Source organism: Salmo salar, chromosome ssa06 (assembly GCF_905237065.1).
Source record: "Salmo salar chromosome ssa06, Ssal_v3.1, whole genome shotgun sequence".
NCBI lineage: Eukaryota > Metazoa > Chordata > Actinopteri > Salmoniformes > Salmonidae > Salmo > Salmo salar.
In genome coordinates, this window is record NC_059447.1 from 74250716 (window position 1) to 74266518 (window position 15803).

The 15803-nt window shown below is 44.2% G+C and overlaps 1 long non-coding RNA gene across 2 annotated transcripts in view; it reads right to left on the bottom strand.

The window, feature by feature from the left end:
• LOC106608060 (kelch-like protein 29) overlaps positions 1–15803 on the bottom strand; it is a 271450-nt gene that overhangs the window by 111886 nt on the left and 143761 nt on the right. For both annotated transcript variants that reach the window (XR_006770316.1, XR_001329370.2), the window contains exon 3: positions 7249–7542. This is a non-coding gene — a long non-coding RNA (kelch-like protein 29). The remainder of the gene's footprint in view (positions 1–7248; positions 7543–15803) is intronic.

A 15803-nucleotide genomic window follows, 5' to 3' on the forward strand; every position in this document is an offset into this window, starting at 1 on the left:
CCTTATCCTCGCTCTCTCTCTCTCCCTCTCTCTCTCCGTCTACCAGCTTTCCCAGTGTGCGTCTTTTAAAAATGTAATCTCACTTTCAATACATTTCACGGCAAGGTTATCATACTTTTCAAAAAAGAAACATCTCTCCCTGCGCTTGCAGTAGCCTCAAATATGCTGTGATTTTATCATTCATATCTTTTTATTGGCTGGTTTTCTTCTGTGTGTTTTTCCTACCTCTGTATTGAGACAGGCAGGGTATATATTATGATACATCTGCCAGCCACTGTCAAGGACTCTGATGTGTTCACTTCAAAGGCGATACAGAGTACTGTTTTCAATTTACCTTCGGAAAAGTACTATATTAAAAAAATCTCCTATTGTGTGTTTTGACCTTTTTCTGCATTCCAACTACCCCTGTCCAGGTCTCGACTATGATATTGTGGATTGGAACCTTGTTTGTTGTGTTGAGTGTTGCTAACACACTACAGGCTCTCATGCTTTTTAAAACAGAACAATCTAGGGAGGTAGCCATTGGCCTACTACAGTGGATGTGTGTGAACGTCTTAAAACAGCCATTATGGTGGAGAATAAGTGGGTTATTGTGAACTTTCTTTCCTTGTTGACGAGCAGTGTCAGGGAGAGGCAGTAGCCTCCTGCTGTGTTGTAGATAGCATGTCTGTTTCTCCCTGCACTGAAGTACCTAACCTGCCCTGCCGACAATCAATGATAGACAAGGGCAGCTAGCACCAACCCACTACTGTGTGAGGAGGAACCAAGGACACTAGGCCAATTAAGGGGCTCACATTGTCTGGGCTATGCTGTAGTTGGATGGCATTCTAGTCATGTTTCTGTAACTGAAAATTAAATAGAACATTATACACTGCACATTCCACATTATATATTTGGCTGGTTAGTTTACATTAACTATAACCTCTAAGTGACAGGTGTGGCATATCAAGAAGCTGATTAAACAGCATGATCATTACACAGGTGCACCTTGCGCTGAGGACAATAAGGTGCAGTTTTGTCACACAACACAATGGCACAGATGTCTCCAGTTTTGAGGGAGTGTGCAATTGGCATGCTGACTGCAGGAAAGTCCTCCAGAGGTGTTGCCAGAGAATTGAATATTCATTTCTCTACCAACGTTGTTTTAGAGAATTTGGCAGTATGTCCAACCGGCCTCACAACCGCAGACCACATGTAACCACCAGCCCAAGACCTCCACATCCGGCTTCTTCACCTGCGGGATCGTCAGACCAGCCACCTGAAACAGCGGGTTTGTACAACTAAAGTATTTCTGCACAAACTCTCAGAAACAGTCTCTGGGAAGCTCATCTGTGTGCTCGTCATTCTCACCAGGGTCTTGACCTGACTGCAGTTCAGCATCATAAATGACTTCAGTGGGCGAACGCTCACCTTCAATGGCACAGGCACGCTGGAGAAGTGTGCTCTTCATGGATTAATCATGGTTTCAACTGTACCAGGCAGATGGCAGACAGTTTGTATGGCGTGGGCGAGTGGTTTGCTGATGTCAACATTGTGAACAGAGTGCCCCATTGCGGCGGTGGGGTTATTGTATGGGCAGGCATAAGCTACGGACAACGAAACACAATTCCATTTTAAGAATGGCAATTTGAATGCACAGAGTTACAGAGATATCGTGACGAGATCCTGAGGTCCATTGTTGTACCATTCATCCACAGCCATAATCTCATGTTTCAGCATGATAATGCACAGCCCCATGTCACAAGGATCTGTACACAATTCCTGGAAGCTGAAAATGTCCCAGTTCTTCCATGGCCTGCATACTCACCAGACATGTCACCCATTGAGCATGTTTGGGATGCTCTGGATCAACGTGTACGACAGCGTGTTCCAGTTCCTGCCAATATCCAGAAACTTCGCACAGCCATTGAAGAGGAGTGGGACGACATTCCACAGGACACAATCAACAGCCTGATCAACTCTATGTGAAGAGGATGTGTCGCGCTGCATGAGGCAAATGGTGGTCACACAAGATACTGACTGGTTTTCTGATCCACACCTACCTTTTTTTTATAGGTATCTGTGACCAACAGATGCATATCTGTATTCCCAGTCATGTGAAATCCATAGATTAGGGTCTAATGAATTAATTTCAATTGACTGATTTCCTTATATGAACTGTAACTCAGTAAAATCTTTTAAATTGTTGCATTTATATTTTGTATCAGTGTATTTTTTAAAAAGAGACTTGGCAATACTGCAAAAGTATTACTGTGTGTCTGTCTACCACTAATTACAATCTGTACACTTGACTGAGTGAAATCATGCATATTATATTGTGTGGGTGGGTGCTGTATATCATACATTCAATTATAGGACTATTAATTCTACAATACCACAGCCTTTATAGCCATGTTCTAACTTTTTGTGAACAAAAAAACTGTAGAAATGGAATACAAGACCAGTAGAAATGATACAGAAAACCAGTAGAAATGGAATACAAGACCAGTAGAAATGATACAGAAAACCAGTAGAAATGGAATACAAGACCAGTAGAAATTAAACAGAAAACCAGTAGAAATGGAATACAAGACCAGTAGAAATTAAACAGAAAACCAGTAAAAATGGAATACAAGACCAGTAGAAATGATACAGAAAACCATTAAAAATGGAATACAAGACCAGTAGAAATGAAACAGAAAACCATTAAAAATGGAATACAAGACCAGTAGAAATGAAACAGAAAACCAGTAGAAATGGAATACAAGACCAGTAGAAATTAAACAGAAAACCAGTAGAAATGGAATACAAGACCAGTAGAAATTATACAGAAAACCAGTAGAAATGGAACAGAAAACCAGTAGAAATGATACAGAAAACCAGTAGAAATGGAATACAAGACCAGTAGAAATTAAACAGAAAACCAGTAGAAATTATACAGAAAACCAGTAGAAATTAAACAGAAAACCAGTAGAAATGGAATACAAGACCAGTAGAAATTATACAGAAAGCCAGTAGAAATGGAATACAAGACCAGTAGAAATGAAACAGAAAACCAGTAGAAATGGAATACAAGACCAGTAGAAATGAAACAGAAAACCAGTAGAAATGGAACAGAAAACCAGTAGAAATGAAACAGAAAACCAGTAGAAATGAAACAGAAAACCAGTAGAAATGATACAGAAAACCAGTAGAAATGGAATACAAGACCAGTAGAAATTAAACAGAAAACCAGTAGAAATGGAATACAAGACCAGTAGAAATTATACAGAAAACCAGTAGAAATGGAATACAAGAACAGTAGAAATGGAATACAAGACCAGTAGAAATGAAACAGAAAACCAGTAGAAATAAAACAGAAAACCAGTAGAAATGGAATACAAGACCGGTATAAATGAAACAGAAACCAGTAGAAATGGAATACAAGACCAGTAGAAATGATACAGAAAACCAGTAGAAATGGAATACAAGACCAGTAGAAATGGAATACAAGACCAGTAGAAATGAAACAGAAAACCAGTAGAAATGGAATACAAGACCAGTAGAAATGATACAGAAAACCAGTAGAAATGGAATACAAGACCAGTAGAAATTAAACAGAAAACCAGTAGAAATGGAATACAAGACCAGTAGAAATGGAATACAAGACCAGTAGATATGAAACAGAAACCAGTAGAAATGGAATACAAGACCAGTAGAAATGATACAGAAAACCAGTAGAAATGGAATACAAGACCAGTAGAAATGAAACAGAAAACCAGTAGAAATGGAATACAAGACCAGTAGAAATGGAATACAAGACCAGTAGAAATGGAACAGAAAACCAGCAGAAATGATACAGAAAACCAGTGGAAATGGAATACAAGACCAGTAGAAATTAAACAGAAAACCAGTAGAAATGGAATACAAGACCAGTAGAAATGATACAGAAAACCAGTAGAAATGGAATACAAGACCAGTAGAAATGAAACAGAAAACCAGTAGAAATGGAATACAAGACCAGTAGAAATGAAACAGAAAACCAGCAGAAATGATACAGAAAACCAGTGGAAATGGAATACAAGACCAGTAGAAATGATACAGAAACCAGTAGAAATGGAATACAAGACCAGTAGAAATGAAACAGAAAACCAGTAGAAATGCAATACAAGACCAGTAGAAATGATACAGAAAACCAGTAGAGATGTAGGTTTTATATTGAGGACCTGAAGAGGCTAAAAATATTAAACGCGGAACAAGGAATTGGCCTGTGAAACTAGGGCATTAGACTTCTAGATTCTGAAATACACAGCATGTAACAATGAGAGATCCAACCAACCATGAGAAGGATATTTCTCTGGAATATTAATTTTAGCATCGAAAGATGAAAAGGAGCCATTCAACATCACCTTGCCTTAAACCTGATAACACCCGTACAAATACCAAATCACATTCTGATAAAAGCTGATATAAAATAACATTCTGATAAAAGCTGATATCAAATCACATTCTGATAAAAACTGATATCAAATAACGTTTGGATGAAAAAAAACATTCAGAAAAATCTGTTGATAAATATTATTTCTAGCCACAGGCCAATACCTCCTCTACAAAGCAGGATAAATTGTCCTCCTCTCCTGTTGTGTGTAATTACTTGATTAATCTATGTAAGCGAATGGCCTGTTTTAATCAGTCCCCGACCAAAAATAAACCCTGATTGCCACGCTGCTTTCTCTCGGAGTACAACCACAACGACCCAGTGAGTGGCTTTACACATTATTCATCACCTGAAAACAGAACTAGCGTAGTGGCGTCAACAGCCAAGGATTTATCTGTGTACACAGACGCAGGCGTTGGAAAAGATAATACATGAAACATTTATGCACACAAGTACTCATACACTGTCCAAGTATGTGCAAAAATACAAACTGCACACACACTCAATGGTAAAGCCCACAGGGCCACAGACTCACACTAAGACATGCATGCAAGCACACCCAACCCACAGGCCTGTGTACACGGCCAGATGTTGTGCTGCCTGTGCATTGTGTGGCGGACACCCTGTGATGTGGAGGAGACTAGCGCGCACACGCACACGCGCACACGCGCACAGCGACAGCCTATTTTAATGCTGCTATTCTCTATTCAGAAAGGTAAACCACCTCCCCCCTGCACACACCCTTCCATGTATCTGACACTCACATCTCAGACCAGCCATGCTACTGACGCTACATGCTAAATATATGGAAGCCATACGGAGTGGTCCTAATCACTGTGGCAGCCATTGACTGATGACAATAGCCATGGTGGGAGACGGTGGATGCTGAGCATTCTGTTCCAGATATAATGTAATTATTCAGCCGACAAAAGCAGGCCGCTTGGTTGCCGGAGGAGATTTAACATTTACCATTTCTGTGGTCAGAGAGTTCACTCAGCCACCTAATGATGCTAAATTACTGCAGCCTTGTGTACCACTACTGCTTGGTAGAGGAGAGAGAGAGAGAGAGAGAGAGAGAGAGATAGGAGAGAGAGAGAGAGAGAGAAAGAAGAGAAAGAAGAGAAGGAGGAAAAATAGAAAGGAGAGCGTGAGAGAGAGGGGGAAGAGAAAACAGAAATCTGATGGTAACAGGGTGATGTGATACGAGGGTGAGAGAGGTGCAGACAAGCCCAGGGCCTGTGGAGTTGGAGGAAGATGAATGGTTGTTGAGCTGGCAGAGCCAGAACAAGGAATAAGGCTGAGCTTTCTAACTTGGCTTGGTGAAGCTTCTTCTCTCAGAGCTGGCTAGATAACTCCTTGGGTTACAGGAGAGAAGAGAAAATACCAGTCTGATTGAAAGTCAACTTAAGAGCTCAGATCTCAAAGTGGTACTAGGGCTTAGAACCTTCAGATTCACAGTTTTGATGAATACAATAAGAAGCGCTAGCAGCAGAATGGTCATCAACGTTTTTAGTAAATCCACATATGGATAATCACCTGCCTGAAAACGCTGTCCAAGCTGAGAGGTCCGTAAGCAGCTATAGCTTGGCCACATCTCTACTGCTGCCTCAGGTCATTTACATAACGAGAGGAGAAAATTAGGGAGGAAGAAAGAGGGAACAAGCCAGCCATTTGGCAGAGCGAGATGGGGATGAGAGAGAGACCCCATTGCTGGCTTACCTCTGAAGCTAAGCAGGGTTGGTCTTGGATGGGAGACCAGATGCTGCTGGAAGTGGTGATGGAGGGCCAGTAGGAGGCACTCTTTCCTCTGGTCAATAAAAATATCCCAATGACCCAGGTCAGTGATTGGGGACATTGCCCTGTGTAAGGTGCCGTCTTTTGGATGGAATGTTTTAAACATGTGTCCTGACTCTCTGTGGTCACTAAAGATTCTATGGTACTTATTGTAAGAGTAGGGGTGGTAACCCTGGTGTCCTGGTTAAATTCACAATCTGGCCCTCATACCATCATGGCTACCTTAATTATCCCCAGTTTACAATTGTCTCATTCATCTCCCCTGTAACTGTTCCTCAGGTCATTGCAGTAAATGAGAACGTGTTCTCAGTGAACTTACCTGGTAAAATAAGGGTAACATAAATAGGGAAAGAGAAGATGGGGGTAAAGGTCTTGGCGGGGATGGATATTAAAAGAGTTGGCAAGAGAGGGAGAAAGAGGAGCTGTGTGGAGAGAACGGTTAGAGAGCGGAGACAGTGTATAATGAGGAGGGAGGTAAATGGTTTGGAGAGAAAGAGGAGCTGTGTGGAGAGAACGGTTAGAGAGCGGAGACAGTGTATAATGAGGAGGGAGGTAAATGGTTTGGAGAGAAAGAGGAGCTGTGTGGAGAGAACGGTTAGAGAGCGGAGACAGTGTATAATGAGAAGGGATGTAAATGGTTTGGAGAGAAAGAGGAGCTGTGTGGAGAGAATGGTTAGAGAGCGGAGACAGTGTATAATGAGGAGGGAGGTAAATGGTTTGGAGAGAAAGAGGAGCTGTGTGGAGAGAACGGTTAGAGAGCGGAGACAGTGTATAATGAGAAGGGATGTAAATGGTTTGGAGAGAAAGAGGAGCTGTGTGGAGAGAATGGTTAGAGAGCGGAGACAGTGTATAATGAGGAGGGAGGTAAATGGTTTGGAGAGAAAGAGGAGCTGTGTGGAGAGAACGGTTAGAGAGCGGAGACAGTGTATAATGAGGAGGGATGTAAATGGTTTGGAGAGAAAGAGGAGCTGTGTGGAGAGAACGGTTAGAGCGGAGACAGTGTATAATGAGGAGGGAGGTAAATGGTTTGGAGAGAAAGAGAAGCTGTGTGTTCTTACCTTGGCAGAACCAGCGACAGCGATTGTGACCCCTCCTTGACGCTTGACAACCATGTCACCCCCACTCGACGTCGTCACAGCAACCGTAACCGGGGTGGGCAGGAGGGAGGGGATGACGGGCAGTGGGAGGAGTCCCGGACGGTTGTTTCCATTGCCGACAGCGGCGGCGCAGCTGTTATTGGCTCCCGCTCCATTGAGGAGGCCGGCCGAACGGACGATGTCCCGCCTCTCCCACGGTGTCCCCCGGTACTCCCTCTCGAAGCGGTTGTGGTGACCGGACATCACTTCCTCTGCCTTTCAGAGGGGGGGGGGGAATTGTTATTATTAAAGTTATTATTATTTCAGCTGATCAGTCAGTTACTGATATCCTGGCCCGATATTGTATAGATTAAAATCTGAGTCACAATAACGTGCCACTTCAGAGAGTCGGCAGATAGCCTAGTGGTTAAGAGTGTTGGGCAAGTAACCGAAAGGTTGCTGGTTTGAATCCCTGAGCCGACTAGGTGAAAAATCTGTCAATGTGCTCCTGCAGTAACATTTCCACTGTTTCCATCTGACTAACAGCTGCAGTCCCAGGTCTTAACGAGATGATAACAGACAGAACAGAAATTAACACCACCATAACAGGATCAATAAAACAACTGGAAACACACACTCTTTAAATAGACTAATTGGGTTTGGTTACCATGGATATGTTGTTGCCTTCAGTTAAATAAAAGTCAAACAATTAAGCCATTGGCCACAGCCAGACAATACATGATTATTTTCCATATTGTCTTGAGAATAGCTATGGCTATAGCTTGACCTGGAGGTCATCACTGAATTGCCTTGTGGCTAAAAAACTACTAACTCGTTTCTCTATACTGTAATAGCCAGCTAACTCAATAGTAATACCATTGAATATCATGAGTAGTTTCCTGTTTTCTGAGGATGACAGAGTGTGATGGATAGGGCGATGCTGCTGTAGGCTGGAATGACACAGTATTCTGTACCATAGGCTGGTGTGTCACTGTGTATGAGATCAACAATCAGTGGTGTCTACTGTATCTGGCCTGTGAAGTAAAAGGCATCAGACGGGTGTGTAGTGTATTGTACTCTCCTCATCAAAGGAATGAGATGTCTTTCTGGGCCTTGATAAGAGCAGTTATGAATACAGGCTCTCTCTCACACACACACGGAGTCAAGGATATTCCATGAAAATGTACTGGTCTTTAAAAATAGAATCACAGAGAATGACAAGTCTTTCTTCTGCACAGTGGTCTCTGTCGCAGGAAGGAATGCCTTGAAGTGTGTGTGTTGTTATCAGTCTAAGCTGTGACCATCCATTTAGCTACAGGTACATTACTGTCCACCTCTAGGTCATAAACACACACAGAGACACACACACACACACACACACACACACACACACACACACACACACACACACACACACACACACACACACACACACACACACACACACACACACACACACACACACACAGACACACAGACGTCAATTGTCTGAACTTCTGAAATGGCGGGAGGATACTTTTCTTCACAGCTTCACTGCAGTGGGCTCTTTCACAATGTCAACATAAGCATTGCATATTATCTCACATACATAAGCGGTTATTCCATGGTACTTGTAATAACCTCTCAGTTCCAAAGCACACTCCGGTGGAGAAATAGCCAACCAATCTCCACACAGAGCAGATCTGTATACAACAGATATATTTTAGGATCAGTATGGGGACAGACATTTGGGGAACCCAGGTTGATATCCAAAAGCTCCAACCCAAGACTAGTGTGTTAACAGCTGAGCTAAAAGCTAATGTTCCAGTAAGTCTCCAGCTACTGGCCTCAGGTCTCAGCTAATGTTCCAGTAAGTCTCTAGCTACTGGCCTCAGGTCTCAGCTAATGTTCCAGTAAGTCTCTAGCTACTGGCCTCAGGTCTCAGCTAATGTTCCAGTAAGTCTCCAGCTACTGGCCTCAGGTCTCAGCTAATGTTCCAGTAAGTCTCTAGCTACTGGCCTCAGGCCTCAGCTAATGTTCCAGTAAGTCTCCAGCTACTGGCCTCAGGTCTCAGCTAATGTTCCAGTAAGTCTCCAGCTACTGGCCTCAGGTCTCAGCTAATGTTCCAGTAAGTCTCTAGCTACTGGCCTCAGGTCTCAGCTAATGTTCCAGTAAGTCTCTAGCTACTGGCCTCAGGTCTCAGCTAATGTTCCAGTAAGGCTCTAGCTACTGGCCTCAGGCCTCAGCTAATGTTCCCCAGGCCTCAGCTAATGTTCCAGTAAGTCTCTAGCTACTGGCCTCAGGCCTCAGCTAATGTTCCAGTAAGTCTCTAGCTACTGGCCTCAGCTAATGTTCCAGTAAGTCTCTAGCTACTGGCCTCAGGACTCAGCTAATGTTCCAGTAAGCTGAGGCTACTGGCCTCAGGTCTCAGCTAATGTTCCAGTAAGCTGAGGCTACTGGCCTCAGGCCTCAGCTAATGTTGCCGTAAGTCTCTAGCTACTGGCCTCAGGTCTCAGCTAATGTTCCAGTAAGTCTCTAGCTACTGGCCTCAGGTCTCAGCTAATGTTCCAGTAAGTCTCTAGCTACTGGCCTCAGGTCTCAGCTAATGTTCCAGTAAGTCTCTAGCTACTGGCCTCAGGCCTCAGCTAATGTTCCAGTAAGTCTCTAGCTACTGGCCTCAGGACTCAGCTAATGTTCCAGTAAGTCTCTAGCTACTGGCCTCAGGACTCAGCTAATGTTCCAGTAAGCTGAGGCTACTGGCCTCAGGACTCAGCTAATGTTCCAGGAAGCTGAGGCTACTGGCCTCAGGCCTCAGCTAATGTTGCAGTAAGTCTCTAGCTACTGGCCTCAGGACTCAGCTAATGTTCCAGTAAGCTGAGGCTACTGGCCTCAGGTCTCAGCTAATGTTCCAGTAAGCTGAGGCTACTGGCCTCAGGCCTCAGCTAATGTTGCCGTAAGTCTCTAGCTACTGGCCTCAGGTCTCAGCTAATGTTCCAGTAAGTCTCTAGCTACTGGCCTCAGGTCTCAGCTAATGTTCCAGTAAGCCTCTAGCTACTGGCCTCAGGTCTCAGCTAATGTTCCAGTAGGTCTCTAGCTACTGGCCTCAGGTCTCAGCTAATGTTCCAGTAAGTCTCTAGCTACTGGCCTCAGGTCTCAGCTAATGTTGCAGTAAGTCTCTAGCTACTGGCCTCAGGTCTCAGCTAATGTTCCAGTAAGTCTCTAGCTACTGGCCTCAGGCCTCAGCTAATGTTCCAGTAAGTCTCTAGCTACTGGCCTCAGGTCTCAGCTAATGTTGCAGTAAGTCTCTAGCTACTGGCCTCAGGCCTCAGCTAATGTTCCAGTAAGTCTCCAGCTACTGGCCTCAGGTCTCAGCTAATGTTCCAGTAAGTCTCCAGCTACTGGCCTCAGGTCTCAGCTAATGTTCCAGTAAGTCTCAAGCTACTGGCCTCAGGTCTCAGCTAATGTTGCAGTAAGTCTCCAGCTACTGGCCTCAGGTCTCAGCTAATGTTCCAGTAAGTCTCTAGCTACTGGCCTCAGGTCTCAGCTAATGTTCCAGTAAGTCTCCAGCTACTGGCCTCAGGTCTCAGCTAATGTTCCAGTAAGTCTCTAGCTACTGGCCTCAGGTCTCAGCTAATGTTCCAGTAGGTCTCTAGCTACTGGCCTCAGGGCTCAGCTAATGTTCCAGTAAGTCTCTAGCTACTGGCCTCAGGTCTCAGCTAATGTTCCAGTAAGTCTCTAGCTACTGGCCTCAGGTTCTCAGCTAATGTTCCAGTAGGTCTCCAGCTACTGGCCTCAGGTCTCAGCTAATGTTCCAGTAAGGCTCCAGCTACTGGCCTCAGGCCTCAGCTAATGTTCCAGTAAGTCTCTAGCTACTGGCCTCAGGTCTCAGCTAATGTTCCAGTAAGTCTCTAGCTACTGGCCTCAGGTCTCAGCTAATGTTCCAGTAGGTCTCTAGCTACTGGCCTCAGGTCTCAGCTAATGTTCCAGTAAGTCTCTAGCTACTGGCCTCAGGTCTCAGCTAATGTTCCAGTAAGTCTCTAGCTACTGGCCTCAGGCCTCAGCTAATGTTCCAGTAAGTCTCTAGCTACTGGCCTCAGGCCTCAGCTAATGTTCCAGTAAGTCTCTAGCTACTGGCCTCAGGCCTCAGCTAATGTTCCAGTAAGTCTCTAGCTACTGGCCTCAGGCCTCAGCTAATGTTCCAGTAAGCTGAGGCTACTGGCTACTGGCCTCAGCTAATGTCAATGTGGCAGTCTGATCCTATCACACGCAATCTTCATCTCATGATGGTGTGTGTGCTTGCGGTGTGTGTGTGCGCTTGCGGTGTGTGTGTGTGTGTTTGTAGCAGCACCATGACAGCATGACTGGAGCCACAGTTGTGTGTCTGTCACATCTGATGTGGGGAGAAGATAAGATACATTGGATGTTCCTGCTTGCCTACTGCCGTACGGTGCTGAAAACTACACACACCTGTGGACCGGAACAAACTAGTAACAAACACTACATGGCCTGGATCTTAAATAATAACCTTTCCCAGTATAGTGTACAATAAAGGATAACCATTGGTTCTTTTTTCCTATCATTTGCATACACTATATACAGATATTTCTATTGTGTTATTGACTGTACGTTTGTTTATGTGTAACTCTGTGTTGTTTTTGTCGCACTGCTTTGCTTTATCTTGGCCAGGTCGCAGTTGTAAATGAGAACTTGTTCTCAACTGGCCTACCTGGTTAAATAAAGGTGGAAAAAAAATAAAAAAAATAAAATTCATAATTCTTAACTCTCACTGTACTCTGTATACTCAGCAGTGATAATTTAATACAGCATCGGATGAATGTTTGCTAATAAAACATCCTTGGTAAGCCAACCGGATCATTTTTATTGCAAAATGACTGCCTTGACTGTGCCTTGGGTTTACAACAAAGGATGGATTTTATACTAAATGAATGTAACAAGCCAATGCCCTTCCCCGTCCTTATACAGAGCAGGCTGATTCAACCATGAACATAAAGTTAGAGTAAAGGACCTTACCTTAGCTAGAGCCATCAATGTTTAGAAGAAATATATATCTCCAAACCCACAGCTCAAGCATGCTCTGAACAACAGCCATCGGAACAGCACTTTCCCTTTACCGTCTCAACCCACAGAGGGGGGAGAAAGGGAGGGAGGGGGGAGAGAGTGTATGTGATAGAGAGTGAGAGACAATCAGCACACAACTGCCTGCCTGCCTGCCTGCCTGGCTGCCTGCAGCATCATCATGTGGTGATTTTAAGTAGAAACTAGTCTGTTGGGCGTTTGACTCCTTTCGTACCAAAAAGCTATTCTCACGTTGCTGATGTGACACAAACGTAATTGCACCCGGGTAGCCTACGTGTGCATTTGAGAGACGGAGGAGTGGGATGCTGGTGTGTGTGTGTGTGTGTGTGTGTGTGTGTGTGTGTGTGTGTGTGTGTGTGTGTGTGTGTGTGTGTGTAGACAACTTGGAGTGAGAGGTGAGTGGCAGGAGTGTGATTAGTTTAAATAAGAGTTATCTTTCAGGTACAGCGGTAAGACAGAGCACTCTACAACTAGAGAGTATGTCACTCTGAGGCAGAGGAGAGAGTGTGTGTGTGTGTGTGTGTGTGTGTGTGTGTGTGTGTGTGTGTGTGTGTGTGTGTGTGTGTGTGTGTGTGTGTGTGTGTGTGTGTGTGTGTGTGTGTGTGTGTGTGTATTTGAGTAGAGTTAACAAAGCCATAAGGGAATATAGAGCCGTGGACAGACATACGGAAAGACAAAGCACAACCGATGGACAGAGCGTGGAGAGGAAGAGAACAAGGGAGAGAGAGGGAGGTATGCAGGCTTGTGTGATACTGCTGTGGTGTGATGTTAACTGTCTCAGAATAACGAGACATCGTATAGACACACACTTCAGTTGGTCTATAGATCCCTCCCCTAAAAAGAGGATCCATATCCAACGGGTGTCAGTGTGTTAACAGCTATAGACCCACAGAGAGACCAGGCCAGGCAGCCAGGCAGCCAGGCAGGCAGCAGCAACATAGCACCAGTCACACCACCTCTCCTCTTCACTCTCTATTATTACACTACACTAATGGATTTCTGGAGAGCAAGGGGATTTCTGGAGAGGAAAGAGTTTTCTGGAGAGGAAGGAGATTTCTGGAGAGGTAGGAGATTTCTGGAGAGGTAGGAGATTTCTGGAGAGGTAGGAGATTTCTGGAGAGGAAGGAGATTCTGGAGAGGAAGGAGATTCTGGAGAGGGAGGAGATTTCTGGAGAGGTAGGAGATTTCTGGAGAGGAAGGAGATTTCTGGAGAGGTAGGAGGATTCTGGAGAGGAAGGAGATTTCTGGAGAGCAAGGGGATTTCTGGAGAGCAAGGGGATTTCTGGAGAGCAAGGGGATTTCTGGAGAGCAAGGGGATTTCTGGAGAGGAAAGGGGATTTCTGGAGAGGAAGGAGATTTCTGGAGAGGTAGGAGATTTCTGGAGAGGAAGGAGATTTCTGGAGAGGTAGGAGGATTTCTGGAGAGGTAGGAGGATTTCTGGAGAGGAAGGAGATTTCTGGAGAGGTAGGAGGATTTCTGGAGAGGTAGGAGGATTTCTGGAGAGGAAGGAGATTTCTGGAGAGTTAGGAGGATTTCTGGAGAGGTAGGAGGATTTCTGGAGAGGTATGGGATTTCTGGAGAGGTAGGGGATTTCTGGAGAGGTAGGAGATTTCTGGATTGCCCTTTTTGAAGTGCGTTTGAGTTGGACAGCAGTGTTTCTCCCGGATGGATGGAGTTGATTTGTCAGTCTGGTAACTTTAAAAAGACAATACTTTACTGGAAGTGAGGTCTCCTAAGGGATGTAAGCAAACACACATGCACACACACAGTGGTGAATGTGCTGACAGTTCCTCCAGGCCAACATAGCTATTCAAAACTGAGATTTAAATCATGGTAGAAACTGTTCATTCAGAAAACACCCCAGAGCTACACACACATGCCAACATCACAAACACACACATGCAAAAGTCTCTTAATTAGTCTTTGCCAAGCTTGGTTCCACACCAAGGAAGACTGATTTACTGATAAAAAGGTGTTGGATGGCTGATACACCCCCCACACACAGTACACCTCTGCCAGTACATACAGGCTGGGGAGTTATATTTAGTTTTCCCTCTGAAGGCCAGGATTGATGTGCCAGAAGAAAAATACATACAAGACAGCAGAGAGGAGGCTGACCCTACACAGCTAAGCAAGAGAGAGATGGAGGGATGGATGTATGGACAGATGGATGTATGGACAGATGGAGGGATGGATGTATGGACAGATGGAGGGGAGGAGGGCCTACATCTCAAGTGGCCAGTAGCAGAGATGAAGAAAGACCTCCTGCTATTGTGACAACCAGCGTATTGTTCAGAATAGTTCTCAGCGTTAGCCACACCCCAGGATCACATTAATCTGAGCTCTTTCTGAGATTCAAACGACTCATTAGCGTCTCACTGGGATTCCAACAAACCACGTCGAGACACAGGAGACTAAGAGTCCTAGATAAACACCATCAGGCCAGATACACAACCATCACGACATGACAACTCACAGTCGTTGAACAAACACAAAAACAAATAACCAGCGACGATGGAATTTAACGTAATTCCTGCAGAGCCACAGCGAGAGTCCGCTGGCTTCTTTTCATTTCAAATGAGTGTCTGATTTAGCCCAGGAAAACAGACTTCCTTGTGCCGACTTCCTAGCAAATCAATGGCCTTTGAGTAGGAACATATATTGGTGTCCTCTCTACATTCTAGTAGAGCTCAACCCATTCATCCCCAGCCCTGTCCTTGTGTGGTGCAAACGGCACCCTATTCCTATTAGGTGCGGGAGAGCAAAAACCAAAACAATCAACATTTGTACTGACAAATGTAGCCTATTCAATATTATTATAGAATGTGCATCAAATGCATCCTCCAACTGCAACATCAGCCAATGCCCACACATATTGTCTCAAGATTTTTTTTCCTTCCATGTTTAATACCCTCAAACCTAATTTCAAAACAGGCCATCCATCACTGTCAATGGTGAATGATAATTCTTCACAGTTTACCAGTGAAATGTCTAAACTGCATCTGCATACCAATCATTTGATCTCAGTTTCATGGGAATATACACTCCCGTTCAAATGTTTGGGGTCACTTAGAAATGTCCTTGTTTTTGAAAGAAAATCACATTTTTTGTCCATTAAAATAACATCAAATTGATCAGAAATACAGTGCACACATTGTTAATGTTGCAAATTACTATTGTAGCTGGAAACGGCTGGTTTTTAATGGAATACCTACATAGGCGTACAGAGGCCCATTATCAGCAACCATCACTCCTGTGTTTCAATGGCACGTTGTGTTAGCAAATCCAAGTTTATCATTTTAAAAGGGTAATTTATCATTAGAAAACCCTTTTAAAAGGCCAGCATCCCAGAGTCGCCTCTTCACTGTTAACGTTGAGACTGGTGTTTTGCGGGTACTATTTAATGAAGCTGTCAGTTGAGGACTTGTGAGGCGTCTGTTTCTCAAACTAGACACTCTAAT